This window comes from Protopterus annectens, chromosome 10.part0 (assembly GCF_019279795.1).
Source record: "Protopterus annectens isolate FY-2018-M chromosome 10.part0, PAN1.0, whole genome shotgun sequence".
Lineage (NCBI taxonomy): Eukaryota > Metazoa > Chordata > Ceratodontiformes > Protopteridae > Protopterus > Protopterus annectens.
Genome location: NC_056744.1, coordinates 728966139 through 728976138, shown reverse-complemented (window position 1 = coordinate 728976138; position 10000 = coordinate 728966139). Strand labels below are relative to the sequence as shown.

Below are 10000 nucleotides of genomic sequence, written 5' to 3'. Positions count from 1 at the left end.
ATGTTAGTTGTCCTTCATCTCGCCTTCCTTCTTGCTGGATGGGTTTGGAGCCGATCCTCGGCTCCGACTCGGCCACTTACTATAGCTCGAGAGCTCTTTACTGGCTTGAGGCTACCCCTTATCCCAGAATGCCCAGCGTCAGCTACCCAGATCTCATTTGAGATAGCTCACACTAGACATAATTATAGAAAATAATCCATTAATAGACTTGGATATACAATTGTCATGGCTTGGTTGGGAGGCAACTAATAACAAAACAAATTAGCCAGTGAAACCATTGAGAAACTCCTCTCAATCCTTAAGGAAGGGGGATAGAGGGAGGGACACAAGAAGGAAGGTGAGATGAAGGACAACTAACATGGAACGTTATGGTAGGTATTTAACTTCTTTATGTTAAACTGTCCAATCTCGCCTTCGTTCTTGCTGGATGGGACAGCATCCCTTGCACCTCAAACCTGGGTGGCTCAGTGGAACCAAAGGAAGACCACATCTACTTTGTAATTAGAAATAAATGTATGAGGATCTGCCCAAGTAGCTGCTGCACAAATTGAATCTATGGGCAATCTAGATTGAAACGCTACTGAAGTAGCTACTGACCTGGTTGAATGACCTTTGGGTTTTGTTGGAAGATCTTTTTGTCGCAAATGGTAGGTATGGACTATGATGTCTGATAACCATTTTGACAATGTTAATTTAGAAACTGGAAGGCCTTGTTGTTAGTGCTTGTAGCAGACTCAGCACAGCTCCTCATGGTGTCCTGCAGAGTTCTACAAGCAGCAGTGAGCGAAAGACTGACTTCAACAGATTATAAGTATTTTTTTCTGCTTTGCTACCAGCGACTGTTTAGTTTTGCCGAAAAGCGCGTTTTCTAACTATCTTAGTTCTGCAAAGTTTGTTTTTCTGCATTTGTCTGCATTTTTTGTGTTTTGCACTTTAAAAGTTGTTTTTGCCTTGTTTAATTGTTGTAGGCTACACACTCAAGTGTGCTAGCCGATCTAAAGCATTTACTGTATTCCTGTGCCTAGTTTCTGCTGTACAAGTGAAAAAAAGAAACAAAAACAAAAAAAAAAATCCTGGTTTCCTGCCTTTTCTGAACTAGAATAGTCCAGTTTTCAGGTACTGCTGAATTCTAGGCTGTGTCATAGTTCCTGTGTTGCCCATATCCTTACTTGGATAAGAGGAAGCTTCTTTGTTCACCAGTGAGAGTAGGGAGCTCTGAGCAGCCTATCTGTCCCTGGAGGAGTGGTCTCAGCCCAGTAACTAGTAGCTTATTGGCCGTTTTGGGCCATTTCCTATCTCTTTCAAACTCCCTGCCTTAAAACCCACTTTAGCGCAGTTTTGCGCGATTATGCGCATCGCGCAACGCCGTTTAAGCAGTTTTTAACAATTCCCGGCTCCACAAAGTCTGCTCTTCAAATTTTCCTTTAGAACTAAGTCAAACTCTCAAAGTAAGCACTCAGCCTTCATTCTACAGCCCAGCACTTGCTCACATTTCTCAGTAAGCACTAACAAACTTTAGCACTACACCCCCTTATACTATCCAGAAGTACAAGGTTCCCTATTCGTCCATTCCGGTCAGTCAATAAACCAGTTATTTAAACTATCCAGGCATGTCCAAAGCGCAGTTTCAGGTATACTCTCCAGTCCAGCTGGTGAATCTGGGAATCTTGAAGCAATGTTACAGTTGCCTTATGTACACAGACAACCCTCTCCTTCTTCTAACAAACTCAAAAATCTGTAAGAGATGCAACTATACAACCAAACTGGAGGCCAAGCTCTCTCAACCCAAGACTGGCACAGTCAGTCATGAGGAGAAGGAAACCACTCACACCACACAACCAGTATCACATAGACCAAACGCACCAGCAAACAAGACACAAACTCACAAAAACATACTCGGAGGCTCTAAATAAAAATCTGCCAAAGCAGAAGAGACCTCCAAAGCAGACATCCAAGCAACCGCTACCCCCACAACAACTTACACATATCACATACTTCACAAAGTCAGTGTGTCACACAGTCACAGCCCCTAAGGCTAAATAACACATCTAATACACTAGTAATTAGAGACTCTATTGTCAGGCACACTGACGTCCCACTCACCAGACTGAACAAGGAGAGGGTCACTGTAAGCTGCCTGTTGGGAGCCAGGATCCGCCACATAACACAGGCACTCAGGTCACTCCACAGCAGGTACAAATATGACACTGTCATTGTCCATGTTGGTATGAATGACCCAAGACGTACCTCTCCGGCCTACATGAAAACAGACATAGAGGAGCTCTCTGATCATGTAGCCCAGGCCAGTATGACCCTGACCCTGAGTAGCATATTGCCCTCACCAAGAGTGATGCTGCAGTATAAAGACAAAATGATCAATTTTAACAATTGGCTAAGCTATTGGTGTCATTCAAAGGGGATCCAGTGTCTGTCAGCCTGGGATGACATGCTAGACAAGCCACATTGCTTCGCCAGGGACGGCTTGCACCTGTCACCCTTAGGCTTTCGAATACTGGCTAAGGCTCTTGTCACCCCCATAGTGCCTTTTTTAGGCAAGGCTCAAAAGACAAGCCCACCTCCATAGACAATACCAGAAACAAAAAACTAAAGGTAATGCTACTCAACGCCAGAAGTCTAAACCTCAAGATGCACACACTCAAGGCACTCCTCAGTATGGAGAAAATCAAGATCTGTGCAGTAACAGAAACCTGGTTCAAGGCTCCAGAGAGCAGCACAACACTACCAGGATTCAACTCATACCATTCCTTTCGGCCACAGAACTCGGACTAGAATACTAAAGGCGGGGAGTATCCATTTTCATCAAGGATACCCATACCTCCGGGTTAGTGGCACTGCACGAGGCAGCAGAGACCATCCATGTGCAACTAACAGTAGGTAAAACTGCTTTTCAGTTCATAGCCTGCTATAGATCACCCACCTTGTCTCAGGATCCCCACTCGGCATTCCTGAAAACATTGGAGAATATGAAGGTCTCACCAAACACCATGATATTGGGGGATTTCAACTACCCAAACATTGACTGGGAAAACTACTCAAGTCCCAACTCTTTTGCCCAACGGTTCCTGGAGTTTATAAACTCAAATACCATGGAACAACTGGTCACCACTCCCACAAGAGGGGACAACATATTGGACTTGGTCATCACCAACATGGGGGCTCAATGTTCCACACCAGAGGTAAATCCCTCGTTGGTAAGATCAGACCATAAACTTATCACAATGGACATCCACATTCCGACCCCACCCCCAGCCAAGTAAACCACTGTGAAAAATTTCTCAAAAGCAAACTTCACACTTCTCAAGACAGAGGTGGAAAGTTTCAAAGCCCCCGGGCTAATAGAAAATGCTACCCAAACTGCAGAATCCTTTACAAATGCACTCTATGAGCACCTACAGGAATGCATGGATCGTGCCATCCCAAGTAAAATCAAGACTTACTCCTCCAAGAACAGGAGACTAGTCTGGTGGACCCCGGCCAATAATAAGCTATACAACAGAAGGAGGAAAGTATTACATGACAAGGCAAAATCCCAAAAAGGGAAGGCATCCTTGATCATTACTAGCAAGAAACTTCGATCCTTCATAAAATCATCAAAGGCCAGCTTCGAAAGAAAAATCGCCAAAGACTCTAAAGATAATCACAAGGTGCTCTTTAGCTATGTCAAAAATCTGGGTGGCAGCTCTCAAATCTGCTCTGAGCTGGTGCAAAATGGCACAAAATACACTGAACCCACAGACATTGCCAACATCCTGGCAGACAGGTTCAGTGCAAACTTCACCCCCCTTCTCCCCCCAAAAGGGCCTGTGTCTATCCCAGAAGAATGCAGTCCCCCAGACATCACAGACACACAGGTGAAAGCAGCCTCTCCAAAGTAAAAAACACAGCATCAATGGGACCAGATGGTATCCCGGGCTGCATCTTACATGAGCTCCATAACGAACTAAACCCTCACATGAATTCACTGTTCCAACTCAGCCTTACCACAGGTTATGTACCCAAAGAATGGCGTACAGCAACAGTGATCCCGCTCCACAAAGGTGGTGCCACAACAGATCCCGGGAACTATCGCCCTATAAGCCTGACTAGCCTGGTCTGCAAGGCTATGGAGCGCATCATCATGGATCTCATAAACAAAGAGATTGGGAACCTCCAAACACTGGACCCCACCCAATTCGGCTTTGTTAAGGGCAGATCTTGCCTCTTAAACCTAGTTGACTTCTTCGAAACAGTTAACAAAGCCTTAGATGAGGGAAAGGTAGTCCACACAGCCTACCTAGACCTCGCAAAGACCTTCGACACAATACCCAACTCTGGTATCATAAATAAGCTTACAAGCTTAAATATCAACCCATATGTCACAAGATGGGCTGCAAACTGGTTCAGGGATAGAGCTCACATGGTCAGAGTCGCAGGTGCCATGTCCAACTCTAAACCAGTTACAAGTGCCGTCTCACAGGGATCAGTCCTGGGACCCCTCTTGTTCGGTATATACTTCTCTGAGGTACAGGCAAACATGGGAGGACTGTGGCTGACCAAGTTCGCAGAGGATTGCAAACTGGGAGCCATAATCGACTCTCCGGCTGACACAAGCATCCTTCAGAAGGGCCTTATGGAGACTGATACCTGGTGTCAGAACCATGGCGTCCAGCTAAATTCAAAAAAATGCATAGTCATCCTTTTTGGGAAAAAGAAAGTGACCACAAACTACCATATAGGAGGTAATCCACTAATTATGGAAGTAATCAGGGATCTGGGGACCCAAGTAGATAGTAACCTCTCCTTTGAAAATCACATTGCCAAAGTGTTTACAAAAACCTTCTATATAGCCCACCTAATCACAAAAGGGTTTACATCTAGATCAAGAGAGGTCACTGTGCCCCTCTACTCATCGCTCATTAGACCCATAATTGAGTACAATGCTCCATTTGGGATGTACCTTACCCAACACCTGCAACAGCAGGAGAGACCTGAAAAATACCTCAACAAGAGGATCGTGGACCTCAAACAGATGCCCTATGCAGCTCGACTAAAGAAACTCCAGCTCTACTCAGTTGTTTACCGCCTACTCAGTGGTGGTCTCTGCCTGACATACAATACCACGTCTAACCCAGAATTGTTGGACATGCTCCACCTCAAGAAAACCAGATCCATTAAAGCTACACACTCCAGGGATTTAAACCTTAGCACAACAATAAATAGGACATGCTGGAGGGATAGAGTCACATCTCAAAGGCTTCCGCACTCTGGAATAGAATCCCAGTCCATGTTAGGCAGAGCCTGTCGCTGACCGTCTTCAAGAGAAATCCTGATGAGTGGATGGGAAATTGTAAATTTGCTCCTGGGATTACTTCTACGGCCCTGCTGGACAGAGGCTCAGGCATCTAGTCTAAAAGGGAGGCGAAAGCCAACACATTCTGGCTAGGCTTATAAATGCCCTAGGGCAGACAGCCTAGTACCTACTTATGAACAACTGATCTGATTTACTCATCTCTCTAGTTCTATGGAGATAGAAACGCAGCTGTCTATGCACATCCAATTAATGTAACCTGTATTCTGCCTTGTTGAAATGATTAAGGAAAAAGACAGGAAGGTCAATGGATTGATTCAAATTGTGTTCTGAACAAACTTTAGGTAGAAAAGATGGGTTGGTTCTCAGAGAAACTCTGTCTTTGTGAAAAACTAGGTATGGAGGGTGAACACATAGTGCATGAAGTTCTGAAACATGTCTGGCAGAAGTAATAGCCACTAAGAAAAGAGTTTTCCAAGAGAGAAATTTCAAGGAACATGATGCTGCTGTTTCAAAGGGTGGCAGTATCAAGGAGGCCAGAACAAAACTGAGATCACAAGGTGGAAGGTGCTCTTTTACTGGGGGTCTAAGTAAGGATGTACCTCTCATGAAGGCCTTACAGAGTTTGTAAGACATTACCAATCCAGACTAAATGACTTCTTCGCTCTTCAGCCATACCTCCCTACGTAAAAATCACTATCTTTCCCTGCTATTTCAAATGACTAAATTACTGTACTGTTCTAAAAAAAAAAAAAAAAATATGAATATATAGCTTAGGCTATTTGATTTTTACCTGTTTTTTTTTCGCTGTATTTTCTACTACACTAAAATGTATGCATTGTTGCTTAAATGTTTAACCTTGTTTTAATTGTGGAGCTTTTCTCCCCGGGCCTCCACTGAAAATGGAAATTATCCAGCTGGACTAGCCCGGTCAACAAATGTAAAATAAAATTATGCTGGAGTTACAGACTTCGACATGAAAATTTGAAATGGCAGCTAATTGTACTCTGATGGTAGCAGCCGCAGCACCAGAAAGAAACAGTTCTGCTAAGAAATCAAAAATCTTGTGTATAAGAGCTGTAAAAGGATCTAAATTTCTGCATTCTGCCCAGTAAGAGAATATTTTCAATTTGCTAGCATAGACTTTCCTTGTATTGGTCTTATGGGAGGAAACAATAATATTAGGCATCGCTGGGGAAATATTGGGGAGCCTGGCTAGGATTGGAAGTGGAGTAACCAAGCTGTGAGCTTGAGAGATTAGAGGGATTGGAGGGATTGATGTAGCCCGCCTGATTGATGAATCAAGAGGTCCGGTATTGGGTCCAGAATCCAAGGCTGGGCTAGAAGGTGGGGGTGAAGGAATGGAAACCAAATCTGTTGAGGCCAATAGGGGACAATGAGGATCATTTTGCAACCCAACGATTTTGCTTTCTGAATGACTTTTGGAATTAGGGGAAAGTGGGGAAATGCGTAAAGGAGTCCCTGAGGCCAATCGTGGACTAGAGTGTCCCTGGGTGTCTGACCTGGAGGAGGAACAAGGGAGAAGTAGCTGCTGCATTTGTTATTTCCCCCTCTGCCCCTGGGGGGAAAAAATCACCATGTGCATCAGGCAAGGGTCCCTGGGATTTTCGAAACCACATCTTTCCACCCTTCTGACCCTTTGGGTATGGTCAGGTAGGAGTGGAGAAACGGACAAGAGAGTGTCTTGCCTTCCTGCTGGCACCTGGTAAGCATGTCTTTCACCTGAGTCCCAAAGAGAGGGGAGCCATCAAAGGGGGTAATGGTGAAGGAGGCTCTGAAAGGTTCCACAAACTGACACAGCCGCAGTGAAGAATGTCTCCTAAGAGCCACTCCTGTTCCTGCAGCTCTACTCGCTCCATCGGCTGCATATGCAATAAGCCTCATGGAGGAGTTGATTATTGAATTAAGAGTCGCCAGCTGGGTGGCTACCTTGGCTGAAGCTCCCTCAGCTGTGAGATCTTGTAGGGTATCTCCAAGCTCTTTTAGGAGATCCCTCTGAAGCCTAGTAAAATGGGAAAGATAGTTCAGGGACCTAAGGGAGAAGGTCGCTGATGAAAACATCCGCTTTCCATATCTGTCCATTGTACAAGAGTCTTTATTCGGTGGATGGACAGGAGGTTTCAGCTAACTCTTGCTTTGTGGATGCTGCTACCACCATGGCATCAACTGGGTCAACCTTTAGTTAAGAATTGTTTGTCTTGGGGAGCTGTGATGAATTTATTGGGTCTCCTCGGGGCAGGTTCCATGGAATCTGGAGCTGACCAAGCCTTTTGAGATACTACAGACATGAGTGGATCAAAAGGCAGCGACACCCAGGAGGTCGAAGGTCGGGAACCAAATATATCCAGGTATACAGACTCGTCCTCAGAGGGGGCTAGGGAAGTCCAGCTATGCCTCTGCCTGAGAATCTCAAGGATGTCCGAAAAGGAAACCCCTTCAGATGGGGACCCCTCCGATTCATCCAGGTCTGTATCTGAGGTGACAGACTCAGGGGAGACTTGGTGCATCCTCCTGCACTTTTTCTTCCTGAAAGCCTGCTCAGAATGCTCTGGGGAGGTTCTGGAAGAAGAGGGTTCACCCAATGGGGTGTCCTGGGGCATAGGTTCACTATGCTTTGGGGCTGGAGGAAGAGCAGAGGTTGTCACAGGCACCGAGCGGGACAGAGCCGATAGAGCTGATAGTGGAGCCTTCTGTGGGGAGAGCACTCTCCGCATGACCTCGAAAGGGCCACGGTCTCGACAAAAGGAGGGCTCGAGCTCCAAAGAGACAGGACTCCCACCCTGCGCCGAGGGAGATGGCTCCGAGGCCGATTTGGGAGCCGACGCTCCGAGAGGGAGAGTGGGGTCAAACAAGGGTCTGATGCCACTTCCCCCTTGGAGCCGACTAGAGAGCTTCAGCGCCCAGATACCTCGATGGGAGGAAGAACCGAGTTAATCGGATCCAATGTCGGAGCCGAAGATGATGTTATCGGAGCCAAAGGAACCACTAGCTAAGCTTCCATGGACTCTGGCTTCTAACTAAGCATAGTCGGAGGAGGAATTGAAATCGAAGCGGATGGAGCTGAAGCCTGTTGAGGCGGGCTTGAAAGCATTTTAGCAAGGGCCTGTGACTTCAGCAACCTACTCACCATTCTCTTCACATCCCGATCCAATAATCTCGAGGATCGAGAGGGAGTGGGAAGATGAGCGATGACTGGACTTACTTTGAAGTAAGGGTGATTGTGGCACTAAGCGAATCGGCTCCAACGAAGGAGACCTAGCTCATTTCTGGCTCTGAGATGGCTCCGAATTAACAACTGGATCCGACGGAGCGGAAGTCTTGTTGGTGCCAGATGGCACAGACACACTTAGTTTATCAAGCTCACACATCGGTTCTGAACATGGAGCCGACGGCTTGACTGGTTTCAAAGGTTTCACTGGCTGAGATGCTTTAGCCAGAGAATCCTGTTTTAACAATCCACAGAGGATAAGCTTGTTTTTCTGCTCCTGCAGGACCCTTGGACTAAAGGCATGACTAACAACACAAGAGTCCTGCAGATGCAGAGCCCCCAAGTAGTAAACACAACTAGTGTGCTCATCTGTCAGAGACATCTTCTGACAGCATGTCATACTTTTTAAAACCAGAGGTTTTAACTTCCCTAGACATTTTTTTCCAAAACTACAACAATAAACTAAAAATTAATAAGGACCTTAAAGGAGAGCCTCTAACTTAAACGGCTGTCCTTAAGGGGGGGGGGGGGGACTCTCCAAGTTAAACAAGTTCAGGGAGTAACAGAAGGCCTAGCGACTAAGGGGCAATGGCCAACACAGCAAAAAAACACCGCAAGGATGAGATAAGGGGTTTACAATAAAAGAAACTTAAAAACTACTATAAGACAGAAAATATATATCAAAATTTAAGCAAATTATTTTAGTTTAATAGAGAGAAAAATTATACTAAGCCTGAGCCAGTACTGATCGCAACCTCGCAGCTAAAGTAGCAAATGAGATCTGGGTAGCTGACGCTGGGCATTCTGGGATAAGGGGCAGCCTCCAGCCAGTAAAGAGCTCTCGAGCTATAGTAAGTGGCCATGTCAGAGCAGAGGATCAGCTCCGAACCCATCCAGCAAGAACGAAGGCGAGATTGGACAACTTAACATCTATACATTTCTTGGCAGTAAGCTTGAGCCCATGGCTCTGGCAACAAGCATCTGTTTCTGTAAGGCCCTTTTGTAGAATATCCACATCATTTGGGGATTCAGTAATGGCTCCCAGTTTGCAGTCATCTGCGAACTTTGTTAGCCAGAGTCCCTTAGTGTTGGCCTGTACTTCAGAGAAGTACATGTAAAACAAGAGCGGTCCCAGGACTGAACCCTGAGGGACTCCACTTGTCACTTGTCTGGAGCTGGATTTGGAGTCGGCTACTTTTATGGTCTGGGTTCTGCCAGTAAGTCAGCTGGCAACCAATAGAGTGACGTAGGGATTTATGCCAGGCTTAGTACGTTTATCTAGGATTCCAGAGTGGGGGATGGTGTCGAAAGCCTTGGTGAGGTCCAGATAGGCCGTGTGGACCGTCTTACCCTCGTCCACAGCTCTGGAGACTGATTTGAAGAAGTCAGTCAGGTTCAGCAGACAAGAATGGCCTTTCACGAACCCAAACTGGGTGGGGTCCAGTGTTTGAAGGTTGCCAATG

At 45.9% G+C, this 10000-nt stretch overlaps 1 protein-coding gene across 1 annotated transcript in view; it reads right to left on the bottom strand.

Moving 5' to 3' along the window:
• ALG6 (ALG6 alpha-1,3-glucosyltransferase) overlaps positions 1-10000 on the bottom strand; it is a 692991-nt gene that overhangs the window by 214685 nt on the left and 468306 nt on the right. The gene's annotated exons all lie outside the window — the stretch shown is intronic.